Genomic DNA, 26474 nt, shown 5'->3' with positions numbered 1-26474 from the left:
AGCATGTTATTTAAAATGAGGGGTTTTTTTTAAAAAAAACTTTGTTTCTTTGCTTGTAAGTGTCATTAATCAGATTGAGGAAGTTGTCTTCTATTACTACTTTGCTGAGATTATTTACTTTGAATAGTTGCTGAGTTTTTCTGCATTTATAAAAAAGATTATTTTTCCATCTCTTTAAAAAATGGTTAATTACATCGACTAAGTTTTCAGTGTTGAACCAATTTTGCACTCCCTAGATAAAGCATTCTTAACCATAGTAGTATACCTCTTGTCTTGTCAAGGCAGAAACCAATGAAGAGACATCTTTAAATTAAAGGAAGAAACTCAACATACAATTCCATGCCAACTGAAATATTCTTTAATATATGTTTAACTTTTCTAACATTCTTCATTCTCTGTGTTAATACAAGTTTGCAGCTGCTATCATTTTATGTTAATCCACAGAAATTTGTCAACATTTTTTATAGTTCAGAACTGCTGGTGAAGATTTTTCTTTTTTTTCTTTATCTGAGAATGTGTTCATTTTGCTGGCTAGAATTCTATGTTGAAAGTTTCTTTCTTTAACTTACAGTTGTATCGTCACTGTCTTTAGCCTTGACAGTACAAGAAACACTATTAATATTAATAAACCTCAATAAAGCTGTTTAAAAAGTTACCCATAAAATAATGGGTAATGTTTATTTAGAGAACAGTGACCAGACATACATATGAGATATATCTTTAGGTGCATATGGAGTTTTAGAGGGGACGTTTACTCCAAACTTTTGAAAATGCTTTTTGTTTGTTAGTACTTTTTCTCCATCACATGAAGAAAAATCAGGCTCATAATGTTGCTTTTTTCTTAATTAGATTTTGGTGCTTGTGAAGCTAGTAGAGTTCTATGTATTGAGTATAGGAATGACTGCCAAGGAGGACAAGTTACCCCAAAGTATTCTAACTACAGCAATAATAAACAAAGGATAATTGCTTTAATATTTTAATAGTCTACTTTTATATTGTCTTTATCAGCATGTGTAAGAAAAACAGCTATAAAAAAACTGTAAGAACCAAAAATGACTAATAGATCTAATTATAACTCAAGGAGCCAAATGAACTGCTTCAAAGGGGCAAATAGAGCAACAAAGTGGCAATTATAAGCATAAGTTTACTATGCTACTTCTAGGATTACTCTTACAAAACAATTCCATTTGGCGAAGTATATCTAGGTTCCTTTGAGCATATACTTAGAATAGAAGCAAACAATTCAAATCACTATAAGATTTTTATATAAATGTTTATATTAGAATAGTTCTAGATTTACAGAAAAGTTGCAGAGATAGTACAGAGAGTTCCCATCTACCCCTCATGTGCAGTTTTCCCTATTACTAATATTTTAAATTCATTTGATGCATATGTACCAACTAATAAACCAATATTGATGTTATTATTAACCAAAGTACATACTTTATTTGGATATTTTTTAGTTTCTACCAAATGTACTTTTTCTGTCCCAGGATCTCATCTAGTATTTCACATTTTATTTAGTCTGAAGTTTTTGTCATGATTAGACAGTGGTTATCGGTTTTGAGAGGAAGACAAAAGAGGTAAAGTGTTATTCTCATCACATCATTTGGAGGGTACATACTATCAACACAGAAAAATAAAAAATGCTATTTATGTTATTAAATTCCATTCACTTCCAAATCAGTTAACACTTGGGTTTTCTTGCACATAATGCTTATTTACTCTCTATCTACAGAAGGTGGAGGCAAGGTGGATAAATATTTTCCAAGACAAGTAGCACAGCTTTATTTTGAAAATTGTAATAAAACTACTTGATTTACCTCTATAACATGAGTTATTTTAAAACTAGTAAACAATTCCTTAGCAAGCATAAATTAACCTCTTATTTTCATTGCTATTATTGTTTCATAATTTGTTTAATTTAATTTTATTTGTATATTCTATGGAAATTCTCTAGGACAATGCTTAGAAAAGCAATGTCTTAGTGCATGGCAGAAATATTGATCTCCAATAAGTTCTTAGTCTTAAGTCTTAGAAATATCAACAGAAGCATCTGGACAGAGGTTGGTTATCTGGCATTGTGTTGAGACTGGTAGATTGGCATTGTCTAACCTTCATTACTGAGGTACCACTGGATCTTTGGTATGGTGTTTGACAATGTTAAATACCGTTCTGGAAAAATAAATTTGCCTGGAGTTAAGTGGATTGTAAGCTAAAGAATAACACTTAAAAAATAAAATTAGTTGCTACAGGGACTTATCTTCTAAAAATTATATTTGCTCTTTTAACTCTTTGAGATTTTTAAGAGTGGGGATCATAAAAATTTGTTTTACTCTGCATTTCCAGGATGACTACTTACCTGTTTATTTACCTACATCTCATTGATCATTCATAAAGTTTTTAACTCTCTGTGATTGTGTCGTTTCAAGCATTCTCCTCATTTATTGTGTTTTTGTTTATCATTGAGCCTTGGTCATATTAGTTAAAGCATACCCAATTCCATCCAGATATTATTCTTGACAAAACTTAACATAATAAGAAATTAAAAACTGTTTCATTTATTTGGATTTTATATTTATTTGCATTTCTATACACTAACAATGAAAGATCAGAAGGAAAAATTAAGGAAATAATTCCATTTACCATCGCATCAAAAAAAAATAAAATGCCTAGGAATAAATCTACCTAAGGAGGCAAAAGACCTGTACCCTGAAAAGCATAAGATGCTGATGAAAGAAATTGAAGATGACACAAACAGATGCAAAGATATACCACGTTCTTGAATTGAAAGAATCAATATTGTCAAAATGATATACTACACAAGGCAATCTACAGATTCAGTGCAATCCCTATCAATGGCATTTTTCACAGAACTAGAACAAAAAATTTAAAATTTGTATGGAAACACAAAAGATCTCATATAACCAAAGCAATCTTGAGAAAGAAAAATGGAGCTGGAGGAATTGGGCTCCCTGACTTCGTATTATACTACAAAGCTACAGTCATCAAAACAATATGGTACTGGCACAAAAACAGACATATAGATCAATGGAACAGGATAGAAAGCCCAGAGATAAACCCACGCACATATGGTCACCTTATCTTTGATAAAGGAGGCAAGCATATACAGTGGAGAAAAGACAGCCTCTTCAATAAGTGGTGCTGGGAAAATTGGACAGATACATGTAAAAGTATGATATTAGAACACTCCCTGACACCATGCACAAAAATAAACTCAAAATGGATTAAAGACCTAAATGTAAGGCCAGACACTATCAAACTCTTAGAGGAAAACATAGGCAGAACACTCTACGACATATATCACAGCAAGATTCTTTTTGACCCAGCTCCCAAAGAAATGGAAATAAGAACACAAATAAACAAATGGGACCTAATGAAACTTAAAAGCTTTTGCACAGCAAAGGAAACCATAAACAAGACCAAAAGACAACCATCAGAATGGGAGAAAATATTTGCAAATGAAGCAACTGACAAAGGATTAATCTCCAAGATTTACAAGCAGCTCATGCAGCTCAATAACAAAAAAACGAACAACCCAATCCAAAAATGGGCAGAAGACCTAAATAGACATTTCTCCAAAGAAGATATACAGATTGCCAACAAACCCATGAAAGAATGCTCAACATCATTAATCATTAGAGAAATGCAAATCAAAACTACAATAAGATATCATCTCACACCGGTCAGAATGGCCATCATCAAAAAATCTAGAAACAATAAATGCTGGAGAGGGTGTGGAGGAAAGGGAACACTCTTGCACTGTTGGTGGGAATGTAAATTGATACAGCCACTATGGAGAACAGTATAGAGGTTCCTTAAAAAACTAAAAATAGAACTACCATACGACCCAGCAATCCCACTACTGGGCATATACCCTGAGAAAACCATAGTTCAAAAAGAGTCATGTACCAAAATGTTCATTGCAGCTCTATTTACAATAGCCAGGACATGGAAGCAACCTAAATGTCAATCGACAGATGAATGGATAAAGAAGATGTGGCACATATATACAATGGAATATTACTCAGCCATAAAAAGAAATGAAATGGAGGTATTTGTAATGAGGTGGATGGAGTTAGAGTCTGTCATCCAGTGAAGTAAGTCAGAAAGAGAAAAACAAATAGAGTATGCTAACACATATATATGGAATCTAAGGGAAAACAAAAAGGCCATGAAGAACCTAGTGGCAAGATGGGAATAAAGACACAGACCTACTAGAGAATGGACTTGAGGATATGGGGAGGGGGTGGGGTGAGATGTGACAGGGTGAGAGAGTGTCATGGACATATATACACTACCAAATGTAAAATAGATAGCTAGTGGGAAGCAGCCGCATAGCACAGGGAGATCAGCTCGGTGCTTTGTGACCACCTAGAGGGGTGGGATGGGGAGGGTGGGAGGGAGGGAGATGCAAGAGGGAAGAGATATGGGAACATATTGTATATGTATAACTGATTCACTTTGTTATAAAGCAGAAGCTAACACACCACTGTAAGGCAATTATACTTCAATAAAGATGTTTAAAAAAAAAAAAAAGAAAAAAAAAGGTCGATATGTGAGGTGTTGGATGTGTTAATTAACTTGATGGTGGGAATTCTTTCACCATGTATATGTATATCAAATCATCATATTGTACACTTTGAAGATCCTAAAATTTAATTTGTTAATTATACCTCAATAAAGCTGGAAAAAAAGAAAAAAAAAAAAAAAAAGACCTCATATAACCAAAGCAATCTTGAGAAAGAAAAATGGAGCTGGAGGAATTGGGCTCCCTGACTTCGTATTATACTATGAAGCTACAGTCATCAAAACAATATGCTACTGGCACAAAAACAGACATATAGATCAATGGAACATGATAGAAAGCCCAGAAATAAACTCACACAACTATGGTCAATTAATCTATGACAAAGAAAAGACACTCTTCAATAAGTGGTGCTGGAAAAACTGGACAACTACATGTAGAAAAATGAAATAAGAATATTCTCTAACACCATACACAAAAAAAACCTCAAAATGTATTAAAGATCTAAATGTAAGACCAGATACCATAAAACTCCTAGAGGAAAACATAGGCAGAACACTCTTTGACATAAATTGCAGCAATATCTTTTTAGATGTCTCCCAGAGTAATGGAAATGAGAACAAAAATAAACAAATGGGACCTAATTAAACTTAAAAGTTTTTGCATAGCAAAGGAAACCATAAAACAAATAAGAAAATAATTTTATTTTCAGCATAATTTCTTTCATCTTTGGACTTTAAAGGGATTTGATCTTTTCAGTTTTAATTTTCCCCAGAAAATTTTATAAAGAAATAGTCAGATTTTGTTTATCTTCATATCACTGGCACTTTTTATTGGAATTTTTATGTTGCCTTTCAGTGTCATTCTAGAATTTTTGATGAGCTATACTAGACAATTGGATTGGGTATGATTTGGGCAAAAATAGAATGTGAATAATATTTCATATTTATGTTGAAAGCTCTTTGAAGTTTATTGAATTATTCTTTAGAACCACTTCTTAGCTTCTGAGTGCAAAAATTATACTGCTCATGCCTACTATCATACCCAAAGGAGGGTTTATTGTTATTAGGAACTGACCTTAGGAAAGTGGGCAAAGACTTCCTTAAGAAACTACTGAGCTCCTTTACAGAGAGAAAGAGCCAGACCCCAGTTAATAGTTAAGAGTAATGGGTCAAAAAAAGACAAAATATTAAATAGAACCTTAAATTTCTATTTATGTTTTTAAATGTCGAGAATGCTCCATTAGAGTAGCAATCCTCTCTCCACCAATTCACTCCAAGGAAAGAGGCATATCTCATCTTATGGGTGAGTCTGAAAGAGAAACACTAAGCAAACACGGTTGAACCCCTTCCTATTCCTTCTTCTGTTTTGGTATACGACTGTCTACAGAGAGCGGATGTTGTTGCTACTTCACTAGTTTAACTTTTACAAGTCCAACCCACCTCCTATCTCCCTTGGTGATATCCAGCTTTGCCTTTAGCACAGTAATTATGGTTATTCACTTTTGAGTGCAGTTTTCCAAAGCCATTTGGCCAAAGCTAAGCCATTATCATCCCTATGGCTTTACCATTAACAAAGGTGATATCTTAATCACCTTCTGCCAGTCTCCTTTGTTAATCTCTCTTTTAGTTACAAACCCAGTCAAGGAACACAGCTGTCAATTACCAACGCCTCTAATACTCTAAATAGTATAGTATGTTGTAAATGTTCTCTGATAATTTAAATTCTTGTTCACTCCTACAGTGCCATTTTCCAATGGGTCTTTGTTGTTTCTTTTTAAAGAAGGGTTACATGTAAGGGTTACATGAATGTACCTTAAAAATAGTCTGAAAACTCCAGGAAGGATGAATTAGGATTTAATTCATTTATTTGAAGTTTGTAGCAGAATGAGATCTTCTTTGACCTAGTTCTATGACTGTATATATTTATTACACACTGCTTTCCCTTTTCTACTTCCATTCTCTATACAGCAACCATAGAAGTTTTTAAGACAAATTCCTTGCTTAAACACACATGCTGTTTTTCCCCCTGAATCTAGGATAAAGACCGAAAAACAACATTGGCTACAAAGTGCTAAATAAGCTGGTCCCTGTGAAACTCTGCAGACTGAGCCATCGCAATCTTCCCCCTTGGTTCTGTATTCCAGCCATACCAGCATTCTTTCAAAGTTCCAAGTGTTTCCCATGCAATCCTTACCACAGAATTTCTGCAACTGTGTGTGGTTCTTTTCCCCAGAATAATCTAATATTTCCTCCCTCCTCCACATACCCTTCTCCAATATCACCTACTTAACACTAGCTTTTGATGAAAATATTACTTCCTGAGGGTTATGGTAAGCCACAGCACACTGTGGTCCTCTTGTTTCTTGGTGTGTGTGTGTGTGTGTGTGTGTGTGTGTGTGTGTGTGTGTGTACACACATGAGTGTTTCTACTTCACAGACTGATAATGTATATACATTATAAAAGATATATACACATACATATACGTGTGTATAGCATTGCTGCTTTTGTTTATTTGTTGTTGTTCTGGTACATTTGATTAAAGTCTGCCTTCCCCAGGCAACTGTAAGCTCCATGAGAGCAAGGACCAAGTTAGGTAAGTTAGGTTTTCTTACTGTTTTAATTGCCAGTACCTAGCAGAATGCCCAAAGCTTCTGAACTCCTACTGAATCTTGAATAAGTGAATAAATTGCCTCATCTATTTTATATTCTTTATTACTCTAAAGGTAATTTCCTATGTATGTGCCTGCATACACAGGAGGGTTTTGATGATTTAGACAACCTGCAAATGCTTAAAAAATTAATGAGGGAATAAAATAGATGCCAGATGTTTCTTCCATTTGGCAACTGTCTGGACTCTGAAAAAAATCTTTTAATAAAGGGCTTTGTGTTTCCTTACTCTATAGTTTTACTCTTAACTTTTCTTCAAAAATTGTTCCAAAAAGATCATGATGAATCTAAAGCTATCTAGTCCCAAAGGGAAAAAAAGATCTTAAATTGGATTAAAAGTTAATGAAATATTTTACTACTGCATTTTACCATAGCATTTGCAAGTTTTATCTGAGCATCCTAATAATTTAAAAACCACTCTCCTCATCTCAATCAGTGAAAGGCTTTGAAAAAGTTCTCATTTTATGATCCAGAGAGTCTCATGCAAAAGAAAATAAATTAGGTTATAAAAGGAAGGTATTGTATAACTTGCCTAATGGTCTGTAATCTGTTAAAAGTACAGCTGCGGTGGGCTGTTTAACAGGTGCTATGATCATGGAGCGTAACAAACACGTTAGGCTTTGTAGTGCATTTAATACCTTATAAACAACTGGGCTAATTTGGACAGGGCTAATGGATTAGTTCCAATGACACTTTTGTAAAAGGTCTGTGATTATATTGTGCAAATTTGATTGAAAGTCTAATCTTAGGAACCAATTCAGCATTGTACTTTGGAAGGAGGATTATCACTCTCATAGTATTCTGGAAGTCTCCACCAACAGAAAACTGTGACTGAACATTCCAGTAGTTCTACCATAGTAGCCCATGTACTCTTTGAAAATGGGCATAAATCCCTGCCCTGAAACTATCAGAGCAAATAATTTGGGTTTTTCCTATCAAGCAATTAACCACACATGTTACTTAAGCACCTTTGAGTAAAGTTACAGAAATTTACATGCAGCTTTAAAGCCAATTGCTTAATAAATGAAGGAATTTTTTCTGAGATGACTGACTCAATACCAGAATATGTGGACCAGAGGCAGGGATTTTGAGGAAAAAAAAAAAAAAGAAACATAAGTAACAAAACCATATATACTTTGGCAAATTTGCTAAACTTCAAGAATAAAGAATGGATACAAGGGTTATTAAGGGAAAATAAAAAAAATATTAAGTCACCTGGAACAGGCAGTGATACTGTAGACATCCAAAGGATAATGTCAAGGGAGGCATCAGCTTGAAGAGTCTGCAATTCAGAAGATAAGAACTGTCAAAAGGAACAAATTTAGGAATCATTAACAGATATATTTTGAGCCATTTGAATAAGTAACCTAAATTAAAAATATGCACAGCAAGAGGTGGACAAAGGCCTCAGATCAACTACTGAAGAGCAGTTACACATAAATATAGACAGAAGAGGCAGCAGGGAGGCTGAAAAAAGAGAGTATAGTTCCATACAACAAAAACAAAAATTGTGGTGTCATGGAAACCAATGGAGTAAGTGTTCTAAGAAATGAAAATAGAGTGTTTTAAGGTTCTATTAAGGAAATAACATGCCCATTACACATGAGCGTGTTGGCTGAGTTGTAATGGTAGAATTATAATTGAAAAGGGTTAAATTATAAATTGAGACTGACATCACTGGCAATATGTAAGCCAGATGGACTAAAAAATCAATTGCATTCACTACTAATGACCTAAAATTCTATATCTATTAAATCAAACATCAATTAAATCCATTGCTGAACTTTGAAGAATGTAAGGGAAAAACTTATGAGGACAGAGATTAAAAGAAAACTGAAATTAACTTGGTAAAATAGCACTCACACTCAAATTAAATTTTATCTCATTAAAACATCTAGAGTGATGGTCTGAGGATACAACTTAAAAAGGTGGAAAAATAACTACAGGTCAAACTGAAAGAAGGAAATTAAAGAAATAATAAAGACAAGTAAAAAATTCTAAAAAGAAACACAAAGGTATTGTAAAGAGAATCAACAATAATAAACTATTAAGATTGATGGAGAAAAAGTATAAAGAATTATAAGAATGCAAAATATAAAAAATTGGTAATGACTACAGATATATAAAACATTTAAATTTTAAAATAAAAAATATGGCAATAAAATAGAAAACTTGAATAATTTTCTAGAAAAATACAGCCTATCAAACTGATCTGAAAAGAAATAGAATACATAATTAGAAGTAAAATAACTTGTAAAAATTTGCAAAAGTAGAAAATAATACACACACACAAGGCCCTTTAGTTTTAGTGTTCAGCTCTACTAAACTTTCCAGAACAGTTTTTATCTCTACATATCTATAGTGCTATCTATATCTATATCTATATCTATATCTATCTTATATAAACTATCCTTAAGAAAAAATATATTTAAAAAGGAATTCTCCTAGCCCATTTAAAATGGTGTAATCTTGAAATCAAATCTAACCAATGACAACCAAGATGTAATTTTAGGCTGATCTAATGAATATGATGCACTCATAAATTTTAAAATCCACCAACATCTTTAAATTGCATTGTAATCAACTGAGGTATACTTTAAGAATGGAAGGGTTAACATTAGAAAATAAGAAAGGTAATCATATTAACAGATTAAATGATGAAAGCTTATGATCATCTCAGTGGATGCAGCAATTAATTTGAAACATTTTATAGCCATCAGAGGAAAAATATAAATGTAAATAATTCCATAGCATAAGTGCCATCTACAAGAAACCTCAAGCAGCATCAGTGGCAACAGCTAATTTAATGGGAAATAGAAAAACAGAGAACAGTTAAATGGATCTGATAAATTTTTTCCTAGTAATCATATTTTTGATGAAATTTTGAGCCTTGTTCTAAGAAGTGCCTTCATGGGCTCCATTTCATCACACAGGGACTTCTTGTACAATACGACATGATGCTGGTGGAGCCGTGGTTATTGTATAAGATTCAAATATTAGAATTTAGTGAGGGACCAAGACTCTCTCATTGTAGCTCACACCAGGCCTTCATTTACCAGATCTACAGTTTCCTTTTCTGTTATATAGATTAAAATAGGAGTAAACGGTCTAACCAACATTTTGGATTGTTAAAAGCTGTAATTTCATTTAGTCCCTGCAAAAACATCCCTGCTGGTCACACCATTCTTAGGCCTAACCTGACTTTAAAGACAACTGTTCTTTGTAGTTGACATGTTGTTACCTGGCTTTGGCACTGCAGGATGCCAACAGCGCCAATAAAATAAAAAATCCCATCTCAAAGGCAGCATATTCTACCTTCATTCCCAAACTACAGAGAAAAACACCATAGCACTTTTCAAATATGCTGAATCTGTCTTCAAAAGTGTTTTCCAAATGCCTTGGGTTAAGCAGCTATGTTCTATGTCTTCTTCTTTTATGCATTTGAATAGTAGGTAAGCAGCTTATGAGGAATCTCCTTTATATTATTTATACTATTTCCATAGATATTTTGATAATTTACTCTATTATCAAGCCAAGGAATTTATGGAGTCTCAACTTCGTTTAAATAGACATCACTGAATCCAGGTTATAGGTCACTAATCAAAAACAGACTACAGTTATAGCCATTTATGGCTGTTTGAGTTAGTATATTGATTGAAACAAATCTCTATTCAGTTCACCCGAATCAATATGTTTAGCCAGTATAAAAGCATCTCCCCTTACGTATCTAACACAATAAGTATATGTCCTCATACACATTCTTAAATTCTTACTGTTATAAGTTAACAAAATATTTGAACACTTCTATTGTATAATCTTTTTCTTCCAGTTTTTTTTGAGACATAATTGACATACAGCACTTTATGCGTTTAAGATGTATGTCATGATTCTACTTACATACATCATCAAATAATTATCACAATAAGTTTAGTGAACATCCATCATCTCATATAAACATTAAAGAAATAGAGAAAAAACAGTTTTCCTTGTGATGAGAACTCAAGATTTCCTCTCTTAGCAACTTGCATGTATAACATGTAGCAGTGTTGATTATAATTATCATGTTGTGCATTACATCCCTAGTACTTATTTATCTTATTGTATAATCTTTATCGTTCAAGTTTCTGATACCCTAAAGCATAAAGGAAATTGATTCTAGGTATTGATCTGGAGCCTATGAAGAGTGAAAGGGGAGAGGCATCAGGAGAAAGTACATTACTTTGCATGGAAACATTTCTGGTGTAATTTTATAAAAGGTAAACACAGCCTCCATATTTCAAGAGGTGGAAAAATTTACTGCTTTTGCTGGCAGGGAGTCTCAGTGAGATTTGAGAGTTTTTATTACCTGGAGTTACCCCAATTCTCCCAAGTTTCCCACATTTTTAAACCTAAGTTTTACCTTTGCTTGGAAAGGATGAGAATTTTAAACCTAAATTTTTATTAAATCAGATCTGCAACTACGAGATATAAGGTACATTTAAAGGAGTCATGGGAGCTTTTTGATTCTCTGACAAAGATTTGAACTTATAACTTAAAATCTTTAGACTCTCATTTCACTATCTTTCCCAGTTAGAAGGAATCAGCCACTCCATAGTCTTGAATTTCTTATGACCTCTAAACTGTCCTATGATAGTATCTACTTTCTCTTCAGAAGAGTTGCCTTCTCTCCACCCATCTTTCCAGGTGACTTCAAAAACAATTTTAAACAAGAATTGTGACACAGTGTTTCCTCTTCTAATTCTAATCAGAACTTCACTGCCTCTAAACCCATGCAGGTTAGAAAACCAATTCCTCATTCGCATTGCCTATGGACTCTAATGTCTTAATTGTTGCATGAGTTCTTAGCTGCAGAAAGGAAAATCCATCCTAGCTAGTTTAAGGTGACAAGTATTTATTTAAAGATATAGACCAGAGAACAAGACTTAGATTATACACAGCAAGAAATATCCAGAAGAAACACTAGTGGCATTGTTATAACTCCTGTGCTGCAGCACCAGACAGTAGTTGCCTATGATAATAAAGACCCAAGTTCCAGAATATCCATCATGGCTCTTTCAGAAGACGAAGAACCAAAAGACACAAACTCCCCACACTGGTTGATTTGATCACATTTCTCTCTTCTGCCTGTAAGTCTCATGTAAGTGCATCTACATGTAGAACCTTAGCTTCAAAGGAGTTTGGGAAAGTCATTTTGTTTGTTTTTTCTAACTTTCTAGCCTCTAGAGTACATGAAGTCAAGGTAGAAGGAGGATAGAATGAAGACTGAGAGAATTTAAACAAATATTAAATATGTCCAGCTTTCTCACTTTAAATATGGCTATGACTTATAAGCCTTCCAGTATGACTTGAATGCAAACCATCTGTCTTTAAAAAGAAGATGATGAGGAAGAATATGATTAATGATTTAACATTTCAGTTTACCAGATAAAGCACTTTTCCCTCAGTTTGCCTCCAGAGAGTATTTGGTGTTCATTTTATAACACAGTTGGAACTAAATTATACCAAATGCAAAAGTGTACAAATCTAAAATAGTATGAAATATGTATGATCAATTGCAGCCCAAGAAAACTTTTGAAAGTATAAACTAATTCTGCAATGATAAACTAATTCTGAATGATGTGTTTCATATGCAATTAATTACACAGTGCATTTTATTTCAAAATAAATGCTTAACATAATTCTCTATGCCCTGAAATGAGAAAAAAAATCTTCCATTCATTCAGCTGTCAGTATAAAACACTTGATAATGACTTATTTCAAAATTATATACATTGTTTAGGGCAATGGTTTCCTGGCAGGAAATTAATAATGAGCTAATTTAAGAAAGCGCTCTAAATGATTTAAAGAACTTTGTCTGCATTATCTGTGGTATTTTGCCACTTTGCTTATAATCCTTTATATATTGTACTAGGACACCAAATGGGATTATTACTGACTTAATTCTGGATGTCTCAAGAGAACAGGACCTTGAGGTTATGACCCCCCATGTTTGTGTGTTTCCAGACCACTTGCGAAAGGATGAGCAAAAGGGTGTTCAAATATTAGTTCTGCAACCTTTAGGCTCTCATCTTCGAATGTGGAAAAGTGGAAGAGTGGAAGAGGCAAATAGGCAGAGAAGTTCTTTGGAGGGAATTGTTAGTACAGTGTGTGATGCCTTTCACAGCAGCTGTAATACACAATGATGCTCCCACCTCTTCTGCAGCCCAATAAAAGGAGTTTCAGGTGACCATTCAGAGAGTTTGACCTATTTCCCTTAATATCTGGAGAGAAGAAGAATACCATGGCTGATTCTGTAGACAGACCTAGAAAAGCCTGAAAGCCTAAGAAGATGCTGGATGACCATCTAATTGACTGAGATGGCTGTGTAGGAGACAGTCTTCACATGCAGAGTTTAGCTGGACAAAGGATATCAGGGTATATTCCCTTTAGAAATAGGCAACAAAGAGAACTGTCCTGGAACTGTCTTAAAGGGATTTTTCCAAGACAATTACCTGGTGAAACTCCAAAAGAGAACATCTGTTTGAGGTCTACTATCATAAACCAGACATTGAGAACAGAGTGCTAAGCAGCCAGGAGAGGGAGAGACATGTTAAGGAATCTACAGAGCAATGATCTATAGTGATAGTCTCTGAAAAGTCCACAAATTCAACCAAAAGAAAATTTAGCTGTAAATACCTCCTTTGACTGTAAGAAAACAACACAGGTTCATATCACTGTCAATTAAATAAAACATTTCCTGACTCTTACTTTTTCTCCCAGTTCCTCCTCACTCCAACCCTGGATGAATCAGAAAATGAGGCTGAAATACTAAGAATGAAGTTGGATGTAGAAGAAAAGCAACATTTATTGACCAGAATAAAAGTGATTACACTTTCTCTTCCTGTTTTAGGCTTCTTTATAAGAAGCAGCCTAAGCTGAGAGAGAAGAGATGCTTTAATTTTAATAAAGCTCAGACACGTGGCTGTATACTAGACTATCCATTTTATTATAGACTGAATGTTTGTGTCCCCCCAAAATTCATTGAAATCCTAACCTCCAGTGTGGCTGTATTTGGCGATGGGACCTCTAAAGAGGTAACTGATGTTAAATGAGGTTATAAAGGTGGGTCCCTGATCCAATGGGATTACTGTCCTTATAAGAACAGACACCAGAGTGCTCACTTTCTCACTCTCCTTACACACACACAAAGAGGTCATATGAGCACACAGGGAAGGTGGACATTTGCAACCCAAGGGGAGAGCCCTGTTAAAGAAAAAACTATTCATGACACTTGTTCAAATTGGCAAGGCAGACTTTATTCAGGGAGGCACTAATGCCATAGATGTAGGGACCACTGCAATGGAATTTTGAAGTCAACTCCAAATATAGCATGCACAAAGTGGTGGGGGTCAGAGATGAAAAATTACTAAGAGAAACATCAAGAATAAAGGAGATTTTGGCTTGACTGACCTAACAGGATCCTCATTGAAAGCAGGCCAGGGTGATCAGACATCTCCTGGGGTATAAGGAACCCGATTGGATATTGAGGGTGATCAGATATTGAGGGTAGGGGTGGGCATCTGGTTAAACTGACTTAGTAGGATTCTTGCTAAAATTGAACACAGAGATAAACATGCAAGTCCAAAGATTGGGGTTAGTTGAAAGAGTTCAGAGGAACCTGAGTAGGGTTTGGTCAATGAAAGAATCTTTGTCAGCTCTCACCAGACACCAACCCACCTGGCACCTTGATCTTAAACTTCCAGTCTCCAGAATTGTGAGAAAATAAATCTCTGTTTCTTAAGCCACTCAGTCTGTGGTATTTTGTTATGGCAGCCTAGAAGACTAGTACATGTCTATTGACTTTTTTGTGTTAGATTTTCCAAACACTCTAACCTTCAAATTTTAACTCATTAACATTATGTCTGTTTTTGCTCATTTACCAAGAAATTTACCTTACTACAATGTGTATAAGATTCATATTGTGTAAAAATTTACAAAGGATAATCAATTCAGTTCAGAGGTCACTGTACATAGTAAGATTGAAGCAAATTATCAAATGTAAAACAAACATTTGCTCTTACAGAACCACTCATGGAGAAATAGGTCTCTGCTTCAGACAAGAGGAGTTAGAAGCGAACATAATATGATTGAGTTCTGGTCATAATCTTGTCCTTAAAATTCATACATTCTGCTAATTGAGATAGTGCTCTAAGATTCAGCTTGACTTTTTGATTTTCCCTGGAAATATGGATGCAGTAGTCAATCCAAGAATATTTATTATGATTTTATCCCTTATATACCCTATCCATCCAGTGAAATATAGAGAACAAGACCATGAATCTATGTTAATTCATGACAGGGGCTGGGTGGAGAGAAATTAGTGGTTGTTTCCATTAATTTATATTTCTGCACTACATCTCTAAAAGTAAAACCCTGGGTTAAGGTAATGATCAATGCTTAATTTGATTGACCTGCATGAATGACTTGGGGGAGAAGAAAATGGAGATTATTTTCTTTCTCACACAGGGGCAGTTAGCATTGACTTAAGTTTGTTACCATTCTAACATTGCACCTGTGCAAAGAGGCTATGTGGAAACAATAGATTCTTACTCTGAATAAAAGAAAGAGACCACAGAGAATCTGAGTAACCTATAAGGTGCCAATAGTTGTATATGAGAATAAACACATGGCCTGGAATGAAAGCAGAGAGCAAGTAAAGCATAGATAGATTCAGGTGTTTTTGAGTGTTTTCTTTAGGAGTACTTTATTGTCCCTCTCTGTCTCGAAAGTTATGTCATCTAAATCAAAAACAAATCTCTTGTCAGACATTTCAGAGCTCTCTAGTACACCACCTTGGCTAATAAGGAGTAGTCTTTCAGTGCCATATAGTCAAAGCGCCAAGCATTATGAAGCTGGGGCTAGGGCTCTGCAAACCACCATAGGGAGGAATAGAGGGCTACTGAGGCAGAAGGAAGGGAGTAAGACATACCACTCCCAATTGCATACTATCCCTCTCAGTGTTGCCCCTTCAGCCTGGCAGACACAGTTGTTTCTAGTCTTTGACTTCTTTTGGCATTCTCAGAACCAGCCTGAAGGCAAAATCCTCAGAGATTTTAGCAGAGGTATGAGAGACCCAGCTCCTTGGACTTTATCACAAGACCTCTTCCCTTTGTTCCTCTAGATCAGGGGTCAACAAACTTTTTATATATTTTGAGTTTTGAAGGCCAAGAGGTAACATTGGTGAGAGTATGTAGGCACTTACAGAAAAATTTAAAATATAAAAACCATTCTTAGTTTGCCTTAAAAATTAGGTGGCACACTGGATTTGGCCCGTAGGCCATAGTTTGACACCTGTCCTAGTCCTAGGGATTTAGCTGCTTCCTACACTGACTATTTGTATGTTGCCATAGTTTTCCTTTTCTTTTTCTTTCTTTTCTTCTCCCTTCCTTTGCTTTTCTTTCTTTTCTTTCTAAATTTGCTCATGCCTACCAAGTCAATTCTTTATACTAAATCATCTTTGTTAAAATACCTTGTACATATATGTTTTCCTGACCAAACTCTGAAACACAATATTGATAAACATGCCTTTAATTTTACCACTCATCTGCTCAAAAACACCCAGAAGCCTGAGGAAAGGAAGGCAAAAGAGCAAGGAAATATAAAATTCCACTGTCAGGAAACAAAGTAAATAGAAAAATTACTTATTTTGATTTTAATGAATAGAAATATTACATAGCACTTAATAAATAGAAATCTGTCATCTTTCCTGATAGGAAAAAAAAGGAAAGCTTATAAATCATTAAAGTGGACAAAAAGGAAGATCATTTCTTTATACCCATTATTTTCTATATGCTGAGAAAGGAGGAGGCCTGAGGTGACATTTTGATGCTTGTGTCTTAGATTACTGAGAACAATCTTCTGAGAGAAAATTAGAGAGCAAAAAGGTTTTAATAATTGAAAAAGACATTGTATAATTTTGAAACTGGATTAACAGAAGGCTAGAAATAATTTTTGTTTCAAATTAAGAATTAGCAAACACATGTATAATTTATTTGTTTTAAAATAATTAGAGTCTAAAGTTTTGTAAATGTAACAGTTTTAACTTACACATATTCCATTGGTAGAAATATAAAAATTCATAACTTTAAATATCTGTTTTGAATTTGAGTAGTAATGTTATATTATCTATAAATTTGTTTTAAAATGTGAAACTGGGGCTTCCCTGGTGGTGCAGTGGTTGAGAATCTGCCTGCCAATGCAGGGGACACGGGTTCAAGCCCTGGTCTGGGAAGATCCCACATGCCACGGATCAACTAGGCCCATGAGCCACAATTACTGAGCCTGCGCGTCTGGAGCCTGTGCTCCGCAACGAGAGAGGCCGGGATAGTGAGAGGCCCGCGCACCGCGATGAAGAGTGGCCCCCACTTGCCAGAACTAGAGAAAGCCCTCGCACAGAAACGAAGACCCAACACAGCCATAAATAAAAATAAATAAATAAATAAAAAGAGCAATGTACATACCTTAATTAAAAAAAAAAAATGTGAAACTGGCATACTTCCAACATCTTTTTTCAGTGTATTAATAAAGTGAAGTTTAAATAATTGGGGTATAAATCTGCATTCTAGAATTCAAGTAAAAGAAAATCTCCAAAACTGGTTTAATAAAACTAAGTTTTTTCTCAGCTTAAGAATCAAGTGAAGTGACAGTGTAATATTGATTTAACATTCTACCTAATACAATGGAACTGTCATTACTTCCATTTAATTACATTGGCTGATCATGTAAAGAAGATAAATATCCACTATCTTTCAAGCTGTTTGGACAGCTATGGGCACAGTGAAAAGAAAGCTTTTCTGAGATGATCCATCGAGTTGGCAGTTCTATCTTTTATCTGCAGATAATGCTTCTGAGCACCATAGAGAGAGTTTCCTGAACACAATACACACGCTTTCTCTCGCCCCGGGAAAATGTCATCAAATTTGCTTCAGACACTTCAAAGTACAATTAGACTCAATGATGTGAAGACATCTATAGCTATAGTCTATAATAAAATAAAAATAGATATGCCATACTAGCAAGTGTCAATCTAAATTGGAGTCACCATGTTGCAAACAAGTGTATTATGTTCTCCACTAGGCTGAATAGAAGATAACATATTCTTTATTTGTATACTTCTATAGCATATTGACTTATCACTTCAGCCACACTTGTAAAAATGCAGTAATCACATCTGCTAGTTTGCTAGGTCTGCCGTAAAAAGTACCACAAACTAGGTGGCTTAAATGACTGAAACCTCTTGCCTCACAGTTCTGGAGGTTAAAAGTCCAAACTCAAGGTGTGGGAAGATTTGGTTCCTTCTGAGTTCTATGAGGGAAGGATCTATTGCAGGTCTTGGCTTGCAGATGGCATTCTCCCTGTATATATGGCTGTCTCCAAAGTTCCCCCTTTTACAAAGACACCAATCATATGGGAGTGGGGCCCATCCTACTCCAGAATGACCTCATCTTAACTAATTACATCAACATCAACCCTATTTCCAAATAAGCTCACATTCTGAGGTACTGGGAGTTAAAACTTCAACATATAATTTTTTTTCATGGTGTGAAAGGGATCAGTTCAACCCATAACATACTATCTGGTACAGAATCTTAAATATGATGAATCATAAGATAGACAATCATTAACCAGATCACACACTACCAGTGATAAATGCAGATTTCTTATACTGTTACTTATAATTATTCACATTTTCCCTATGATGATTGTAATGTTCTTAATAATATTATAGTTGATGAAGTGGAGGTAGAAAAGAGAGTGAAAACAAGGATCAATGGTGAATGAAAAATTAAAATGATAACCCTACACTACAATGGGGTATAATGCAACATCAGCAGGGAAGTATGATTTGCCAAATTCTCTCTACCTGAAGCTACAAAAAATGTTTTATGGTATCATTAATAAGGTCACATTATTTTTAGTGTCCTGAGAGATGAAGCTTTGCCAACCATCATCAACATACAAAAATCAATTTAATAAAGGCTGGCTAAATAAAAGGCATATTTTCAATTATATTGCAAATGGTCCTAGAGATTGTAAACAGATGCACTAAAAGAGAAGTTCAAAGCTAATCTTTCAAAAATAGATTCTCTTAGCTGAACCACTATTTTAAAAACCTCTAGCTACTTAGTGTTTCATAATGAGAAAAATTATGGACCCAAGATACCTTTCTCTTTAACAAATCAATAATGTTTTAAAAAAAATCAACACCCATGACTTATGGAGGTGACTGATTCAATACAAGTCAGTGCCTTAAACCACATTAAGTATTTATATTTTACAATTGCGTATAAATCGTTGTGATTTGGCAGTGTATTCTTATTACAAGTTCATTTGTGAAAATTTTATGCTGCCATCTTTTCTGCTTCTACAGCCCTCGAGGGAAAACCCTTTCTGTTTCCTGGAAGAGATCATATGTATATAAATTACTTTTAAAAAAATAAATCATTTAGAGAGCGCACCTTAGATACTTAAGTGTATGTTACATACTCCAACTGCAAAGTTATAAAATACAAAATTAATGCTGATTTAGTACATAAAATTAGAATTGTTCTTAGGGTTCCTAAAGACTAGGAAAAAAAGAAACTTGCAGAATGAATCTTTGAGGCAAAGAAAGGTATTTACACTCAGGGTATGGGTCTTTAAAATCAGTACATTTTAATCATTCCTTCTAGCTATAAAAAAATGATGTCATCACTTTTAAGGATACCAAAGAAAATGTATCCTTTAAAAAAGCTTATTGTGGGGAAATGCATTTGGAAGTCACAAATATATAAAATGAAGATTTTTGCAAATATCACCAATACATTAAAGACATATTCACAAACAAATTCTTAACATTGCATAACTTACTATGATCCAAACAAAAGGTATTATTCTTCCTCAAGGCATTACAACCCTCAAAGAAGGGTAAATTTCCCGATGAAATTTGGGGAAATATGATAATATATGCACTAAGTATAACACTGATTATAACTGAATGCAAAATATTAAGTAAATAAAAATCTATGATTTTTTTGTGAGAGAAAAAGTAATTTGCCACCACTGGAGATCACTTACAACAAATTCTTACAGTAAAATTTGGTAATTAAAAAGAAAAATATGCTTGCAAGTGTTTAGCCTGCTTTGTTAGAAGAAGCTATAACTTATTCCCACTTGATGAAAAACAGCCCTTTTTTTCTCTTTTCCTTCTCCTTTGCCTTTTTCTTCTTCTCACCTTCCTCATCCTCCACTACCTCCTTCTCCTCCTTTTCCCTCCTCTTTTAAACAGGAAATTTGCAGGTAATAATCATAAAAGAAACAATAGTTTAAAATAACCCTTGTCATTCCTCCAAAATAATTGATTCAGTATAGAATCATCCTTGGATGCTAAAACTAGAATTTGAAAAGGTGATGAAAACTGGCTAATTGAAGGGTATCAGAATATCATCATTAGTTTACTTGCTAATTGTGAAGGGGACAAAATTGACCTTTACAATGGTAACATCTAGAGGTTACAACTATAACTGGGTGATTAAAGATCACATCATAAAAAGGTGAACATTTGACGTTCTGTATAACATGCTATAATGCAGTATGAAGAACTACATCAGTCTCTATGGAACATCCTTGTGAAAATTTCAATTTGAACCTGTTGCAAGCCTTTATAACTAATTTTTAATTTATAGGAAATATCAGAATGTGGAAAAACAAGTTAGATGACATCATGAGGTAATAATTAGACAAATTCATACTGCGGCATATTTTATTTTAAAAAAACTAGCCTATTCCCTTCAAAAAGCCAAGATCACTAGAAAAAAAAACTGGTTGGAAATATAACAGTGGTCAGTGCATAACCCTACCCTCTTGCCTTTACTACTTTCTTATGTGTCAGTGTGACTGGCATGTGTGAACACCTTATTAGAGTCCTAAGAGTTTTTCTTGCCACCAGGACATACTTTGCTGCCTTTCATATGAGTAAGGCATGAGCATCAGGAAATTAATGATTTGAGAAATCCTCAAACAGTAACTGATTAGGGTTTGACATAAATACTCTCTCACCCTTTTGGATGATTTGTAGGCAAGGTGTGTGTTGTACTCTGAATCAGGAGTTTCCCTGGAGGGATCAGGTGTCAGCCAGTCAAGGAGTAGTTGGCTTGGTAATGCACCCTTTATTGGCTGCCTTCCCTATCTCAATTATTTTCTCTCTTTCTGTGTTTCTTTCACCTTCTTAACAAATTATTTGAGCTTGAATCATCTTCTGGTCTATTTCTGGGAAAACCCAATCTAAGACAGGGACTTTTTCTTGATTAAAATTGATCCAGAAAGATAACTAACAATCTAAGTAAATAAATTAATTATAGAAACACACACATACAAAGATAAATGGTGGCAAAATTCTAAATTCTAAAATTCTAAATTCTAAAATTCTAAAATTCTAAATTTCTAAATGGTGGCAAAATTCTAAATTCTAAAATTCAAAGGTGGCAAAATTCTAATAGTATTTGATTTATACATCAACAAATCATATAACATAGCTTTCATTAAAAAGAGAGCCTGCAGTAATAATGTTAATGCAGATATAACTTTACTCACCTTTAGAAAAGTTGTTATGCATTGTGTATTGCATACGATTTTTGCACAGCTCTGGGTATTGTACAGCACTGTATATTGTACCAGGACAAAAGAGAATGAGACATTTAGCCCCTGAGGTCACACAGTATATAATATACTGGAGGAGGCATCCCTTAAACTAATAATTACACATTTCATTATTTAATAAGAGTTATAGTAAGTTCAATGAAAGATAAGTTCAGGGTGCTAACATACACAAATGTGGGGGAAGTGGCTTTATCAGTGGGTTTGGGGAGATTTCTTTGCAGAATCGACATTTCAGCTGGTAGTTGGGGGAGTGTAGATCTTAGCTTGTTGTTTATGCATGCATGCATGTTGTGTGTGTGTGTGTGTGGAGAGTGAGAGAGAGAACATGTGCACAGAAGCAGAAATCATTTTGTTTACAAAGACTTCAAGTGAGGAAGAAGACAAGTATTTTCATGAGGGTAAAAAATGGCCAGTGTGACTGAAGTCCAGGAAAAAAAAGAAGGAAAAATGTAGTAAAAAGTGCAAGATAAGTCTCATGAAGAAGGCAGAGCAGAGATTATAAGTCAAAGAGTGCCTTTTAGACCGTGTTGCATATCACTCTAACTGCAATGTGCAAAACAGCCAGAGGGCTGTGACTATACTACCCAAGGCAATCTACAGATTCAATGCAATCGCTATCAAATTACGAATCATGTATGTCACGGAACTAGAAAAAATGTTTTTAAATTTGTGTGGAAATACAAAGACCCTGAATAGCCAAAGCAATCTTGAGAAAGAAGAACAGAGCTGGAGGAATCATGCTCCCTGACTTCAGACTCTAATACAAAGCTACGATAATCAAAACAGTATGATACTGGCACAAAAACAGACATATAGACCAATGGAACAGGACAGAAAGCCCAGAAATAAACCCACTCATGCACTTATGGTCAATCTACAACAAAGGAAGCAAAAATATACAATGGAGAAAAGACAGTCTCTTCAATAAGTGGTGCTGAGAAAAGAGGACATCTACATGTAAAAGAATGAAATTAGAACATTCTCTGACACCATATACAAAAATAAACTCAAAATGGATTAAAGACCTAAATGTAAGGCAGGATACTTATAAAACTCCTAGAGGTAAACATAGGCAGAATACTCTTTGACATAAATCACAGCAATATTTTTTTGGATCTGTCTCCTAAAGTAATGGAAATAAAAGCAAAAATAAGCAAATGGGACCTAATTAAACTTAAAAGCTTTTGCACAGCAAAGAAGGCCATAAACAAAATGAAAAGACCACCTATGGACTGGGAGAAAATATTTGCAAATGATGTGACCAACAAGGGATTAATTTCCAAAATATACAAACAGCTCATACAAGTGAATATCAAAAACAAACAAACAACCCAGTCAAAAAATGGGCAGAAGATCTAAATAGATATTTCTCCAAAGAAGGCTTACAGATGGCCAACAGGCACATGAAAAAATGCTCAACATCACTAATTATTAGAGAGATGCAAGTCAAAACTACAATGAGGTATCACCTCACTCCAGTCAGAATGGTCATCATCAAAAAGTCTACAAATAATACGGAGAAAAAGGAACTCTCCTCCACTGTTGGTGGGACTGTAAGTTGGTACAGCCTCTATGGAGAATAGTTTGGAGGTTCTTTAAAAAACTAAAAATAGAGCTACCGTATGATCTTGTGGTCCTACTCCTGGGCATATATCTGGAGAAAACTATAATTCAAAAAGATACATTCACCCCAAAGTTCATTGCAGCACAATTAACAATAGCCAAGATGGAGAAGCAACCTAAACGTCCATCGACAGATAAATGGATAAAGAAGATGTGGTACATACATACAATGGAATATTACTCAGCCATAAGAAAGAATGAAATAATGCCATTTGCAGCAACATGGATGGACCTAGAGATTATCATACTAAATGAAGTAAGCCAGACAGAGAAATACAAATATCATATAATATCACTTATATATGGAATCTGAAAAAAAAGATACAAATGAACTTATTTATAAAACAGAGATAGAGCCACAGTCTTAGAAAACAAACTTATGGTTACCAAAGGGGAAGGGGGCAGGGGGAAGGGATAAATTAGGAGGAAGGGATTAACAAATATGTACTACTATATATAAAATAGATAATCAAGAAGGACCTACTGCATAGCACAGGGAACTATACTCAATATTTTGTAATAACCTATAACGGAGAATAATCTGAAAAAGAAAAAGTTTTTTATATATAAAAAACTGAATTGCTGTGCTGTACACCTGAAACAACTAACATGACATTGTAAGTCAACTAAATTTCAGTTAAAAAGAGATGTTAGGGGAATTCCCTGGTGGGCCAGTGGTTAGTACTCTGCGCTTTCACTGCCAAGGGTGCGGGTTCAATCCCTGGTCTGGGAACTAAGATCCCACAACCTGCACAGCATGGCCAAAAAAAAAAAAAAAGACATGTTATATAAATAAAAAATAAATAAATAAACACAATATTGCAAAGCAAAACCAAAAATAGCCAGAGGGCTAAATGAAATTAAGTATCTATGTGCATATAAGCATATCTTTTTATTCTGATATTTTGACATCTTGGGGCCTTGCTTACACTAGAGTGACTCAGTGTTAGCTAATTCCTAGAGGTCACAAACGACTCACCCAGGAGCATGCCTTTCCAACCAATGGGAAGCACATACCCCAACTACCAGCTTTGTCAAGCTCTCACAGGCTATCACACTCTGTCTGCTTTTCTTTGCGTTAATCACCCCAGTGCCAAAAACCAGACAACCTGACATCCCCTACACCCTAGAGCCCACTGAAATTATTCAAACTATCCAATCTTAAACCTACTTAGCCTGTTTACACTACCTCTCCCATTCCTTCCTGTAAAAACCCAAATAAGGCCACTTGTCCAAGTTTTCCCCTGGTTCCATCTGCTTCCTGACCAATCCTGATGTCCCCCATATAGTCCTAGATGGGGTGGCATGCCCCCTCCTCTTGGGAACTGTGAGTAAAACTATCTTTTCAATGGCAATTATCTATTGATATGTTGGTCTCACTATATCCAAGTAATACACAAATCTACATTTTAAAACAGTATTAGATCCTAGAACAACAACAACAACAAGGATATTAATGAAAAACAGTGAAAGCTACATAAAGTCCTTGTTTAGTTAATAGTATGGTTTAATGTTAATTTGTTAGTTTTGACAAATGTGCCATTCTGAGGGCTGTTAAATTAGAGAAATCTGGCTGCAGGATATTCAGGAACTCGTCTCAACTCTTCTGTAAATCCAAAATTACCCACAAATAAAATGTTTATTAAAAAAACAACTTTACACATAAAAAAAGGCCAGAGTGCATATGGAAGTAACAGTTCAGAACTGTAACAAAAGGAGACAAGTGTGGATCAGGTAGATTTCCTTGAGGATGGATTTGACCTAAGTATTCCTTGTCAATTCCTTGCTAAGTATTCTTACTCCTCTCCATATAAGAGGTTTACTGAATTACTCAATTGGTGGAGGACAAGAAGTGATTTGTATTTATAGCTTGATGGCATCTAATTAAGGCATAGAGATTTCCTTTCTTTCTGTTTTCTTCCCTTGGGCAATTTTGTGGCAAGTCTCCTGCTATATTTACCCTGGAATTTCAAATTATTTTTGTGGCAGCCTGTCTCAAGTCTACTTGGCTAACACTCCAGAATGGAGTGTAACAGTACAAAAGGTGACACGTTTCCATCTGCCTGATTCCTATATCTATCTCATACTAGATTCCACACTCAGATGTAGACTAGAGGCATCATGTACTAGCTCCTTCAAATCCAAAGCAAAGCAGAAAAAAATTGGGAAGACATATTCTCTTTAAAATTCAATTTTGATTTCTCATACCATTTATGCTTAAAATTCTAGAATTAGAGTTCATTATTTTAATGAAGTTTGAGGAGCTTCCAGATGTATATGTCCTGCTGGGGTAATAATCCTTGTGCTTTCAGTTTACTAAGAAAGCATTTTATCCTTTATCTTCACCAACACTCCACAAGATGTTCTCATAAAGGGAAAAAAAGGAGATCATTTTTCCATTTAGCTCATTTTTTGTGTGTGTGTTCACCAGCTACTTACTGACTGAGGTACAGTAGAGATGCTGCCACAGAGTTGCTGGTAAGATTTGGGCAAGAGGGAAAGGACTGTTTGCAGTCACACTTCACTTCCATCATTTTGACCAAAGATTTTTAATCCCAAGCGACAAAATACAGCACATCTGTCAGCCTATAAACAAGTGAATCACATAAAACACTTATTTTAGGTAGTCTGGACTTTGAGGAGCTAGAATAATAATTATTATTATTTTTATTTTTTATTTTTTTTATTTTTGGCTGTGTTGGGTCTTCGTTTCTGTGCGAGGGCTTTCTCTAGTTGTGGCGAGCGGGGGCCACTCTTCATCGCGGTGCGCGTGCCTCTCATTATCGCGGCCTCTCTTGTTGCGGAGCACAGGCTCCAGACGCGCAGGCTCAGTAATTGTGGCTCACGGGCCCAGTTGCTCCGCGGCATGTGGGATCCTCCCAGACCAGGGCTCGAATCCGTGTCCCCTGCATTGGCAGGCAGATTCTCAACCACTGCGCCACCAGGGAAGCCCAAA

This window comes from Balaenoptera acutorostrata, chromosome 8 (genome assembly GCF_949987535.1).
Source record: "Balaenoptera acutorostrata chromosome 8, mBalAcu1.1, whole genome shotgun sequence".
NCBI lineage: Eukaryota > Metazoa > Chordata > Mammalia > Artiodactyla > Balaenopteridae > Balaenoptera > Balaenoptera acutorostrata.
Note: the sequence above shows the minus strand (reverse complement) of the source record.